Raw genomic sequence first — 10,510 nt, 5'->3', positions numbered from 1 at the left:
GAGTTTGGTCAGCCTGAAATGATTCCTGCCTCTATAATAATTTAAAACTGCAGAGTGCAGGATCTAGCAGGTCCATACCTGAGGAAGGGGCTGGAGGAACAGGGCCAGACAGAATTTGCTGGCAGGAAGAAGGGCAGACAGAATGCAGTGAGGCTCAAGAGGAGGGGAGGGCAGGGGAAGGGACACCAGGCCAGGTTCTTCCCTCTTTTCACAGCAGTGAGTGCTGGAGCCCATGCTGGAGCCAGACTGAAGTGAAAATTTGCAGATTTGGGAGTAGTGTTTATACCTGAACAGCAGGATTCAGCTCCATTCCATTTCCACTGAGCAAAGTTCCTTGGAAGCAGTTACTTCAAAAGTGTCTGAATTTATCTGAGGGCCTCATCACAGAAGTAAGGAAATTTTGAGCTTTTGGCAGTCTCTGGTGGTGATGGCCATGTCATGATTTAGACCTCATGGAACATCAGTTTGTTCAGTGGGAATATTTTCAGCCCTTTGGAATACTTGGATGTTTCAACCTCTGTCAGAAAGCAAAACAGGTTTCAAAGTGTGTTTTTGGTGAGATGTGTTGCCCACTTCAGGCTCCTCGTGGCCACTGATGTCTTGTTTTCTTCTGAACATCTAGCTATAAGGACAGAAAATTGGAACTGGTTTGGAATTTGAAACACTAGCCTCCCCCCTCATAGCTATAACCAGTGGAAATGGAAATACAAAGCAAATATGTTTGTCAACACAACTTCAAAACCAAATCAGACTCTTGTAAGATGTTAGATTGGTCTATAGAAATTTAGTTCTTCCCCCAACTCCCCCCTTGCCCACTTTCCATTTTTGATCCTATTAGAACTGCTTAGCAGAGGGAGACCTTTTAAATAAACAAATAATAGGAAAAAACTTCACCTGGAAATCCAATCAAGTGATATTTTTGTAGAAATTAGCTTTTTTCATTCACTGCTCTTGGAATTGCTACTTTTACAAGATCTGTATAGACACAGGACTTCCATATCTGCCTAAGTAAACACTTTGCTTTTTTATCTCCACTATATATGACAAGGGATAAGTAGATTACTATTCATGAGATTCATGAAAAACTTCAGTTTCAAAGGCACTTTTGTATTAGATGTCTTAATCCAATTGTCTTTATTGGATTGGGAAATGAAAAATCAAAATATATTCTCTTGACCACAAATAATGAAAGGAAAAATCAAATTGGTGTGCACACAGCTCAAGCTAATAACAAAGAACTAGCAGAATCAGTTTAAAAAATCGATTTGTCCCAAGCAGCGCTTGCAGGGGCCTGGAGTTCTGTCTGGTACCAGAACTAAAGTTGGTTTGTAGAAATTTCCAGGCTTCCCAGTTTAATTTACTCTTTTTTGTTTGAGATTTTTTTTCTCCCTAGCTGAATTTTGATTCCTTTGAGATGTTCTGGAGATATGGATCTGTCTCATTCCTGGCATGTGTCAATATTTTCATTACTCTTTCAAGACATTCTGTTATGCATGCTTTTGTTTATTATTTTTCACAAATTGATTTTTATCTCCTGAGACTTTTAGTTTCCTTGTTTTAAATACAGGTTTATTCACAGCTATATAAATGGTAGGAATGGTTAATGGCAAGATGATGTTTCTATTTAGGCAATTGCCAGGAAGTTTTAAACATTTATAACAAATGTTGGTAGAAACTTCAACTTTCTGCAACTAGAATGGAAGAGGAACATGCTGGCAAAGACTTTACTTGCAATGTATCTGAATATTGCAGTGCAAATTATTTTATTTTCTTGAAACTGTCTATTATATGCCAAAAGATTGAGTGCTGTGGAAATGGGGGTGGACAGGGGAGCGGCTTCACCTGCAGATGCAGGAGGCATTAACCTGAGACCATGGGAGGTGACATGTCAATGGGGTTATTCCACAATAGGTCATGTTTCTGCTTCTTGTTCTCAGTTGGTTCAGGCCTGCTCACATGCAGGGGCATGCTCCTAGACCGTGTTTGTGACTGGACCTTTGCTGATATACAGATACCCCTGGGCATTGTTATGTTTGCCACACCCCTGGGAACTAACCCGTTGGACATATCCAAAGACCCTTAAACCGTGCAGTTTTAAGTTTGTTATTTTATCCATCAAAGTTCTTTGTTTTTCAAGCCAGTCCATCCTTTCAGTCCCTCTTTTTGCTCCACAGACCTCTCAGGCTGGCCAATCCCTGTATTGTTCCCTCAATGGTGACCATAGTTTTCATTAGGCATGAAACCATTCAGTTTTCATTATGCAAAAACAAACAAACAGAAAAAAACAAATAAGAAGAAAAGCCTTACATGCATTTTTCATTTTCTTTCAACAGAGTACTATAATCATGAATATGACCCAAGTCTTTGCTTGGTCCCAATAACCTGAAAAGTGCTTAGACCTGGAAAAGGGTTTAATTATGTCATTGAATCAAGGTCCCTGCAAACAGGTGACTGGTGTTAAACCTCACTGTGAGTGATGTGCTCATGTTCTGTGAGATGCTGAATTCACTCCAGGGATCTGTGATTAATATGGATCAAATTTTTATTGCTTACAATGCTCCAGGTATGAGCTACGGCTGAAATTCTTCTGCAGTATTTGTCAGGACTGCGTGAAGTAATTATAAATCATATGGAAATAGTGGGCCTTGAGAGAAAAAGACTCTCAAGGATCTGTAATGAAAACCAAATCTACAAGCATTTAAAATATTCTCACTGAAGTGTTCTGAAAGAATCAAATAGCTGTATTGCTGAAACGTTTTGTGCATGAAGAGATTTACTCTCCAAGGGCAGGTTATGCTATTTCTGTATAAAGCCATTATTATTACCTACAGAACATCAAAGAATCAATACTATAGATAGTTATTTCCTTGTGTCCTTATTTAAACAAATTCTAGTGGAAAGAAGCAGAGAAGTAGATTATCTAATTTTTTGCTTTTAATGGTGTTGGGAATGAAGCATATTTAAATTCCTTGAAGAAACTTGTGTCTTGATTAAAACATAAAGGAAGAACATATCCACCAATTCAAAAAAATCACATTAGATGTTAAAAATTTTGTTAGTGATGGGCCATAGACAAATCTGTAACAGACTTCTTATTGTGCCCCAGATTTGTATTTCCTTTCTGCTTCATTTTCTGGGGGGGGTCATCAGTGTGGTGGTTTGGGGTGCAGAAGACCAGATGCAGGGAATGCTGCCTCTCCTCTGCATGTCTCTGTGCCAGGCTCCAGGAGCAATCTGAGCATCTTCCTTCTTATTCTTAGATTTTCCTCCCTCTGCCTGTGCAATGGCTGCTGCCAGCAGCCACAAATTAGCCCATTAGCCATGCTCTTCTCTGGGGATGATGTCACTGTTCAGGCTGTCTCTCTCACACTTCACAGAGTTTTTTATTTTTACCTTGATGAAAAGGATACTTTCCCTACACTTAGCCAATCACATTCAAGGATCCAGTTACACAAGTTAACTCTCTCTTACACAAATCATACCCCTCTCTGTGCTATGACTGGTCTAAAGTTTTCCTTTTTCCTGTTCATCTTCCTGAACAGAAAAACAGATCCTTGGTTTCAAAGTGTGTCTAGGAGAGAGGTGTTGCTGTTTGATGGTGCTCTGGAAGTGCATTTGGTCTCTTGCATTTGGTAGCTGGAACAATGTGAAACAATGTTGGAGATGGGGCATTGGAGGCAAAGTGATCACCCTTTGTTACTCCTTTTAAAAAGCCAAAGCTGCTGACAACACTCTCAGATAACAGTGCATTTGCTTCTGCAGGAGCCGCCGCTCCCGGGCTCCCGCCGCTGGGCTCTCCTCTCCCAGGCCTTTCCCGGGCTCTCTCCGCTCTACGCGGTTCCCACCTCTCCCGGGCTCTCCCCCTTCTCTCGGCTTTCTCCCGCTCCCGAGCTATCCCTTGTCGCAGCCCTTTCCCGGGCTGTAGCCAGTGCTTTTCTTCATCTCGCGGCGTCTCTCGCAGCCGCTCCTCCCTCTGGCAGGATCTCCCCTCTCTCGCAGGCCTGTCTCTCCTCTCCCGGCATGTCCGTCCGTTCCCGGCCCGCCCCAGCCCCCGGCCCGGAGCGCAGCTCGGGGCTCGGAGCGCAGCGGGGCCGCGGCGGGGCCGCGTCAGCCCCGTCCCGCGGGAGGAGCCGCGACACCGCAGGCGGAGCGGCCCCGGCTGCGCCGGGAGCTGTGCCTGGGCAGGGGCTGCGGCCTGTGGGAGCTCCTCCGGGCTCGCTCCGGACAATGAGAGCTCCGGCCTGTGCTCCCTTTGCACCTTCACGGCTGTCGGATGCCTTGCAGTGGAGCCGGAGTGCCCGGGCTGTTCCGGTTGCTTCTTGTCCTCAGCTCGGCAGCAAGATGGTTCCAAGGAGGGTGCGAGGGATGTGTGAGCGTCCAGCAGTCTGTCCCTGTGTCCCTGTGTCCCTGTGTCCCTGTGTCCCTGTGTTCCTGTGTCCCTGTGTGTCGGAGCTTGGTGTGTTCCCCCTGGCAGTAAATTCTCGGATATCATGAGTGGGAGCCTGGATTCACAGCCAGGCCTTTAAGTGAAGGAAACTTGGAGACATTTTTCTCTGCATTTTCTACAAAACAGCTACATTTTCCGTGAAGGTTCTGTCATACTTTTGTAATAAATGTTGTAATGTAATTCATATTAGTTTGGAAATTAATGTAGAATGAATAATGTTTGTATGAATAAAATAATAAAAATCTCGGAAATCAAGAACCAGGGAGGGAGGGACAGGGATTGCTTCATCGCAGCATTGTGACAGCCAACAAAAGCTGAGGAGCTCAGATTAACAAGTAAATAGACATAGCCCAAACGTCAAATTATGTGATATGTAGCTGCAAGGGAGATGGTTCTCTGGGAAACTGTCCAGGAAACACCCAAGGGATGAGCGCCCGAGAAGTAGCGATGATTAAGATAACCAGAGCCATCAAGAAAGATACATCTCAATGCTGGCTTCCCGTAAACCAAGATCTGCACCCATCAGAATCCATCTCTTCCCAGCCATGGTTTTGTCCAGCCCAAAGCAGAGAAAGAAAACTACATGAATATGCAGAACAACGAAAAGAAAGGAAGACCTCTGCTCCAGGCTTGGAAAAACTGTATAAAAACTGGACTGGCCAAGGGTATTTGTGAACACTGGGGGATCCAAAGCCATAGAGTTCGGATCAGAGCGTGATCACCCGGCGCCGATCCCGGGCTCGGCGTTGTCCTTTGCCATTGTGGCTGTCGTGCACTGTATGCCAGTCACAAAATAAATTATTGCTAATTTTGATTATATTTATTTCGGCTGAATCTCTTTATTATCTATAACATTTTGATTAGTTTCTGATGGACTGATGGGTTTATTTGCTGCTGTAGTAGTGGCTGAATATGAATCATCTTGAGTAATGTACTAGAAGAAATTATTACAGAGACGTGAAACATTTTTTGTTGCCCAGTAGTAGCGGCTTTCCAAAATGTTTTTTGGGTTAATTAATTCTATGCCCTGGTATTTTGTTTTGTTTTGCTTTTTTCCAATAGTTAATGAATAGCTAGCCTGGAGTTTTGAATAGGAGAATGCCCATTATGATACTTTAAAATAGAAAAGATTCCATGCAATAATGGAAGCTGGAGTTTATCTTGTAATAGAGTAAAAATGCATTTAGTGATGTAGTGGGTCATGTCTGTGTATAAATATTCAATAACTAAAGTCTTAAGAATGAAATATTGTAGGTGTATAGAAAATCTATTATTAAAAAGACTTTCTGAGTCCTGCAGTTTGTGCATCTGGGATCTCTATTTATTGCTTGCTTCTAATTATTACTGTTTCCAATTCGGTGTTGCATTTTTATAGTAGCAGTGCTGTTGCTGTTGAATCTCAACATTTGAGTAAAATCTGTCTGCAGTGATCTTGTCTTTATATTTTAGGCTGTAGTAGATCTGAGTCACTGCCATCAGGATGGAATTGTTTTTGTGAATGGTGGTGTGAAAATGCTTAAGGGCAATCTGTGACCCAAAGAGCTGCCTTGTTTGCTATTCTAAGTGCCATAGTTAAATAGTTGATGCAGGTCTGTGCAAGTCCATCTCATAACAATCCTGGTAGAATATAGTTCTGCTTTACAGATGCATCCTGTGAAAGCAAATTTGAGATGTCTTTCAAGAGATGCTCATAAGCCAGAGATTTGTAGTCTGTGTTTTGACAAGATCTGTAGAGTGATTTAGGAAGTGAGTAAATGGTGTTCTGCTCTGTTCAAAGTCTTTGAATTGTTGGAAATTCAACTGTAAAACTTTTCAAATTAAATGACCCTGGATGAAGTTGGAAACACAAGTCCTTCCCTTGAACCTTGAATGGCTTGTTCTAGCTTGTTCCTGAAAATGGTAGTTGAAGAAGATCCCACAGGAATCAAAGGAGCAGCTGGGTATATCCCTAAAAGGCAGCAGTAGATCTGAAATACCTTAGGAATTAGAGAGACATCAGTGAGCCACTTTTGAGTCAAACTGTTAGTGAAGAACCCTGTTCCAGAGAAATGTCAGCTTTTCTCAAGGAAGTTGAGCAGCAGGATATCATGGCTCATGTAGCTGGCAGGTATAAAGCACACAAAGTGGGACATTTGTAGAAATTAACCCTGATCACAACAGGATGAGGAACCCATTTCATCAGACTCTGGGTCTTAGTAAGAAATGAAGAGGCCTCTGTTTATTATGTTAGGCCAAGTTGTTCCTTGTCAAGTTGTAGCAGCTGCTTGGCAGCAGGCACTGCTTTAACTTCAGCTCATCACATCTGGAGGCAGCCCTAGAAGTGCTCTGCACCTCAGCTGGTGCCAGAGCACAGGGACACCCAGACACCTTCTTTAGACCTGTGTGTGCCATTAACTAAAGGCATCTCCCCAAACCAAGCTATCCAATTCAGCACTTAGCACAGAATATGTCACTGCCAGGGAGGTCAGCATCCAGAGGAAAATACAATTACAAAACCTAGTGGGGATTTGATATAATAGAGGAAAAATTCAAATGTTGGTACTTACCTTCATAAATGAGAATATATACTAGCTTATAGTTAAATTGTGTGCACTTTCCATAGCAGTTAAATTCTTCACTTCATGCATTCACAGCTGGTAAAGCTCTCACACAACTTTTTTTTTCTCAAGTGTAAGGAATGTCTTAGTTCAAATGAACCGTGCTGCTTCCTCTGAAAGATACAAAATTATGGAAACAGCAGATGCAAAGTCACAGTGTTAGCACAGAAACACATAATCATGGGATTATTATATGCAGGTGCTTGTATTGAAGAGCTCTGGGAATCAGGGGTACAAACCCAAATCTGACTCCAACACGGATTGGAGATGGACATGTTTTATACCTTTTTTGTTACATAACTATATATTAATTAGTAAGCCCATATTGTTTTATTGTATACATTGATCTTACCCAAGCATGTATTCTTGAAGTTTTCATCAGGACCCCCCCAAACATCCTCTCGCATAATTCTTGTTACGATTAAATAATTTCTCATTATTCTTATTATGATGTGGAGAGTTGGGGATACGCGTGCGGAAGAATTCGAGCTGTACGGTCAGTTAGGATCCCTTCCCCCCTCACGAGGTGACCTTCGGTCCTGCCTGGCCTCACCCAGCTGGACATGAGCTGAAGGAAATTACACTAACAGCCCAAGTTATAAAAACCCTTGTGACCCCTCAATAAATGCCATTTTGCTGTCCACCAAGTTGGTGTCAGGAGCAGATGGACCGAGTGGCCCTGGGGTTGGGCCGCCGTGCCGGGCTTAATCCAGAACCAGGCTGCTGCAACCTTATGATTAAACAATAATTATATTCAATTACCAAACCATCATTATATTTAACAGTCATATTATTTATCATACAATGATTTCACAGGTTTAGACAAAGCTCAGCATTCATTCCCAGAGCATAGTTCCCTTTCCCAGGCCTCTCAGACCCAACTTTTCTTTCCACTCCCTGAATCTATTGCATACAATTCCCTTCTTTTAGAAAAGTTTTAACCCTTCACTATCACTGTTACCAAGAGCAAAAGTATTAGCTGATAGGATAAGTCATGCTGTACATGGATAATCAAGAGATTTTACAATGTGGTCTAAACAATAGCAAATCTTCAATATTGAACTACATTGCTGCTGCCTCAGCAACTCCCAGATGAATGAGTGCAATAATCAACTACATCATATACTGACTTTTTCTGCCTTTCAAAACAGGATACGGTGACATTGCCAATTGTGTTTACCATTGTGCATCATGTGGTTTATTGTCATTTTATGATATCTTACAGGATTTGTTAATTTTTTTTGTACTGGCCTATCATCTGCTTTATAACCATGGCTATTTCAGAGATTTGTTTTCTTCTCAGACAGCAGCAGAATGCCAATCAGACCTATGTTTACCTGCAATGTTCAATTGCTCCTGGGAATACCTTACCATGGCAATTTGTCATTCGCAGCACTTTCTGATACTCCAGTGACAAATCAAGTGCTACTGGTTCAATACTGCAAGTTGTAGCAATGTGTTTATCTTTTAAATCTGTGGGCAGAGACTAAAATGATCAGCATTAATTATTCAGCAACATAAAAGAAGTGATGAGTTTTCAATCACTATAAATCTAATCCATAGAAAACACATTTTAAGTATGACTAAGATGAGCTAGATAAGCTCTTTTTCTTGTTATCAATTGATTTTTTAATCTTCAGGATCAGTGTCTCTTATCTCCATCCTTTATGAGATCTTCACATTAACTGCTGTACAATATCCCACAGATAATTTGTGCAACCCTTCTCTTAATAATGTCTGTTGCTTACTACTGATTACACGACATTTTTTTTTTTTTTTTCCTTCGGTGACAATTAAAATTATTGTTTGTATGCTCCTAAACTAAACTTCATCTGCGTGGGTGTGGAGCTGCTCATGAAGGAATAGCGAGGGGATCAGCCAGCCAATCAATGTGATTGATAAAGCATAATCCAACTTTATTGAGAGCAGTTTTATAGCCCAAAATAGCATAAATCAGCATTATTCATATCAGTACAAACTTATTGGTTTTTACTATGTACGCCTTCTCTTATTATTGGTTATTACAAGTATGAGATAATCACACCTACTGAATTTCTAGCCAAAAAGCATACGTGCTATCCCGCTGCTCCTACTTCCCTTATTCTTACACTTATTGCTATATAGTGTCCGTCCCAGGGTTAAACCTCGCTTGCTACGTGCTTCCCTGGAAGTTAAGGCCTTGATTGAACAATAGGCATATGTATTACTTATCGACTAACTCTGCAAATTATTCTAGCTCTATTGCTTTTGCAAAAGTCTCTTAAAAGCAAACACTGCTGCTCAGCAAAATCTGCTTAAGAGCAAGGCCTAGCTACTACTTAGCAGGAGCTGCTCTCCTGCAACAAGGCCTCAGCCGAGCCATATCCACAGTTGTGTCCATGGCTTTCTAACCAATTCTCAACAATTCCCCCACTTTTATTTTATGCAAGAAAAGCATGACTCATGGCAGACTCTGCCATGTGTGTCATGCTTTTCTGCAAACATTGAAAAATGCACAGAACAAGCAGAAGTACAACCACAATTTCAAGTGCAATTATTATAAGGTGCTGTAAAAGAGATGTCAGCCATGGCCCCAAATGTAATGACTTTAGCCAATCAGTTAAACGCAATGCAGTGTATTCTTGCAAGTGAGTAGTCAGCTGTTTCAAATCACTTATTTGTTTATGAATGGACACAGAATGATCAGAAAGGTTCATACAACACATTCCTTCAAAGTCTTCACATCCATGGCCTTGTGCTAAAAGCAAAAAATCTATAGCTGCTCGGTTTTGCAAAGTAGCATGACAAACAGAATCAATGTCAGTCAAAAGTTGTGGTAGAGCTATAGATGCAGCCTTAGTCTGTTTTGCTAACCAACAGCCAAGTTTATCACTTTGAGATAAAGCTCTCGCACTAGCAGCACTTGGAGTAAGAATAGATGCTGCTATAATTTGTGCAGTTGACCAAAATTTGACATTTTCCTGACAGTCAGATTTGTAAGCATGAGCCAATCTTTTAATGTGAAGATGTCTTCAACGTGCCTGTAAAATCATTGACACATTAGGAGTAAACAAGGTAAGTCTTCTTAAGGTACATGGTGCTCCCCTCAATCTAGATGGTATGCCTGGCCAAGCTCTGTCCCCACAAATCAAATACACTCCTTGGGGCAAGGCAGAAGGAGTGTTTGTGGACTCTGAGATAGTAGCAGAAGTATAATTGCACCACAGTGAAGCATTTCGATACACTGAAAGAGATGCATTTACCAAAACTGTGTCGGGCTGATGTGAAGATTTTCTAGAGTGATTGAACATCACACATGCATCAGCTGGAGGTGACCCCATCAATTCCAATTCTTGGGGTTCTAAAGATGCATGCTTTAAATATGGAACCCATGAGTCCCAAAAATTAACATTGTTCTTCGGATTTGAAATGTTACAGACTGAAAATGCATCAGGACATGGCCAGGAATCAAGTGGGATACCAACCA

The sequence above is a fragment of the Erithacus rubecula genome (assembly GCF_903797595.1).
Source record: "Erithacus rubecula genome assembly, contig: scaffold_615_arrow_ctg1, whole genome shotgun sequence".
Lineage (NCBI taxonomy): Eukaryota > Metazoa > Chordata > Aves > Passeriformes > Muscicapidae > Erithacus > Erithacus rubecula.
The sequence above is the reverse complement of the archived record's forward strand: the minus strand, read 5'-3'. Positions refer to the sequence as shown.